This window comes from Amblyraja radiata, chromosome 4 (genome assembly GCF_010909765.2).
Source record: "Amblyraja radiata isolate CabotCenter1 chromosome 4, sAmbRad1.1.pri, whole genome shotgun sequence".
NCBI lineage: Eukaryota > Metazoa > Chordata > Chondrichthyes > Rajiformes > Rajidae > Amblyraja > Amblyraja radiata.
This window is the reverse complement of record NC_045959.1, coordinates 89,985,310-89,988,506: the sequence shown is the minus strand read 5'-3', so window position 1 is coordinate 89,988,506 and position 3,197 is coordinate 89,985,310. Positions and strand designations below refer to the sequence as shown.

At 45.5% G+C, this 3,197-nt stretch overlaps 1 non-coding gene across 1 annotated transcript; it reads right to left on the bottom strand.

Annotated features, from left to right (window-relative positions):
* Positions 1-1,885: 1,885 nt before the first annotated feature.
* Positions 1,886-2,077, bottom strand: LOC116972647. The gene has a single exon (XR_004411846.1). It is a non-coding gene; the product is annotated as a U2 spliceosomal RNA (small nuclear RNA).
* Between the last annotated feature and the right edge of the window lie 1,120 nt (positions 2,078-3,197).

Genomic DNA, 3,197 nt, shown 5'->3' with positions numbered 1-3,197 from the left:
ATGTTTGACGACATACGGTTTCCAATTGTTAATTATTTATTTAGCGAATGCAAAGTCCTTTAGCCAAGCAGTTGCCTCTTGATCTGCTGTATGAAGGGTGACAAGTCCTCCTTTGAGTCTTTGTTGAGGGCATGCTTCAATGATGTGTTGCATTGTTTGCTGCTCTCCACAAGCACACCATGGGGTTGGACTGCTGCCCCATTTGTGAAGGCTGGCCAAGCAGGGGCCATGTCCAGTCCTGAATCTATTTAGCGTCGTCCACTGCTTCCTTGGGAGATTGGTGCCAGGGACCGGTAGGGTGGGGTCTGACACCAGATGTTTATTTGGGACGTCCTTGGACTCCCATTCCCTTTTCCAAGCTGATTGGATGGTGAAATCAGCTGGTGGTGGGTTCTTCCAAATTGGTCGTCTAGATGGAAGTCGAGCAGTGGGTGGGTTGAAGATGTCCATGTGAATTGGCAGATGAGGGGAGTTTTTGGTCTTTTGGAGCATCCTTTGAGTGAGGACTACTCGCCGGATGTGTGGAGGGGCTATGTTGGATAGGACAGGGAGCCAGGGGAGTGGTGTTGAGCGGATTGTTCCTGTGATGATCCTCATTGTTGAGTTCAATTGGGTATCCACATGGTGTGTGTGGGATGACCTGGACCAAACAGGGGCACAATATTCGGCTGAAGAAAATGCAAGGGCTAGTGCTGAAATGCGCAGTGTGGGGGCTGCTGCCCCCCACTTTGAGCCAGCAAGCTTACTGAGGAGATTGTTTCTGGACTTCACCTTAGCTGCTGTTCTTTTAAGATGTTCCTTGAAGGATAGGGTCCTGTCAAGGGTCACTCCGAGGTAGGTTGGAGTGGGGGCATACTTCAGTTTGGTCCTGCTCAGATAGATGTTTGGTTCTCTTGTGGCTTCTGCATTATGGAGGTGGAACGCACTAGAGACCGTTTTTGCTGGGCTTGGTTTTAGGCGCCAGGTTTTGCAGTACTCGTCCAGTTTAGCAAGGTCTTCATTGAGCACCTGTTCCAATGTACCAAAATCTGGTGCTTGGAAGGCCAAACAGATGTCATCTGCATAGATGAATTTGCGGGATTTGGTGGTGGGTAGGTCATTTGTGTAAAGGTTGAACAAGGTTGGGGCTAAAAACTGACCCTTGCGGGAGCCCATTCTTCTGTATTCTCCATGCACTCTTGTTCTGTCCAAGGTGAACTCTGAACCTGCGGTTGGAGAGCAGAGATTTGATGGTTTCTGATGCCCAGGCAGGGAGTGCTTTGGTGAGTTTTAGGTGGAGGCCTTTGTGCCACACAGTGTCATAGGCTGCGGTGAGATCAAGGAACACTGCCCCGGTCTTCAGTTTGTTCTCGAAGCCGTTTTCAATGCAGGTGGTTAATTGTTAATAAATTGTCACCTAATATCGATGTTCTCCGCCCAAGTGGTTTGGTATATGCCACCACTGTGATGTTGTTATCTTATAAACGAACATGCAAATTTGGTGGATTACTGAGCAAATGCTTCACTAGAATTAAGTAAGTTAATATATAACATGTTTAAGTCAATTCATATTGGCATTAAGTAGTACAAGCTCAGTAACACATCAGGACACATAAGATGTTACTCAAAACAGGTGGAAGTGTACAACCATAATCCTTCCTGCCGATAAATTCCATGATAACACTACAGATTAATCCATTTGCCCCCATATTACAGGTATGGAGATAGTTTTGAACACTAGTATCTCAGCTCATAGGAAAGGTACAAAGTTCAGTAGCTGGTAATGCTGCTATATCCCAATTACTTTGCCACGTAGTTGATTGGTGGTTAATGTACCATGACTGATAGTCTTAATGAATACCAGATAACAAAGTTGTGGATGGTCAACGTAAATATCTGGATATATATTTTGTGCACCGTTCCCAGAGGCACTGCAATACTGGGTCGATGCGTGGAGTGGACGGAGCAAGCCCCTATTCCATCTCCCTGTTCCAAAATTCAATTTAATATATGGTCCCTAGATAAGGGACGTATCAGATTATTAAACTGATAAGAACAGATACTACACTTGATCTTAGCCAAAAGGCCGAGAAGCGATGCAGCTAAAGCTGTATCCAAGGATAGTTTGTCGTTAATATATAGACATGCCATGACGGAATGTTTCTAAGTGTCAGGGCTAGTTGATTCTGGATAACTTTGACTTAAATGCTGCAACGCTCATCATGGTTACTCCATCCAGGTAATTGCGGTATATCCGAAACTTATATGAGAAGGTACTGAATAGTGTGCATCTTCAAGGTCGATGTCTACCATAAAGTATCCTTGGATCCATGGTAGTAGTTACAAATCCCATGAATGGGTATACCTGGTGAAATACTCAAGTGGTTTATCAATGATGGTGCGACAATCACCATCGTGGGAGGGTAGACCCCTTGGGGTGCTTGCTGAATTGGTGGCAAGATATTAATTCTATTCCCCTTGTATTTATTTTTTGGTATATAACTACCAAGAGTGATAGCTTCCTAACCAGGCGTGATTCACCCACCCCTTGTTAGTACAACCCTTAACCTTTATGTGATGGTAGGAACCATACTTATCTGTCTTCATTGTTGTTTTCTTCGGTTTCTGGTTCCTTGTTCTTGTAGGGACGATGTTTGTTGGGGGGTGGCGCATTTTCCCTGGGGCCTGCTCTGGGCCGTGGCCTAAAATGCTATGGGTTTGGCATGCAGGCCCCGAGCTTTCACCAGTACCATGAGGAAGACGCACCTGGTGGACACGTAGAGGTACTGCTGTCTGGTTTAGTGTGGTGCTCATTCCAGACTCTGCCTTCTTGTGCCGAATAGTTTGAACACTTCGTCCAGTTTTTTAGGACTGGTTTGGTAAGTGCCAGGTAGCAGGATCTGTGCTTGTGAGGTCGGCGTTCTCATAGTCCTGTTAATTTCATAGATTGAGGGCAGGTTTGTGAGTTCATTTGAGAAGTTATGAGGTATACCGTTGAACAGTAGGGTCAGGTGTTTTGCCATACTACCCTGCCCTTCTGGAATGAGCAGGTGGACATGATAGCCGACGTCAGGGTACCAAATGCATTTTTAAAATATTTAGGTTAAATGCGCTGCTCAATGTATCCCCCAATAATGGTGGGCACTTTGAGTAAATGCAATTTAGGGGAGGCGTGATAAAACCAACGCCTCATGGCTACCTGTCTTGGAGAGGTTTTT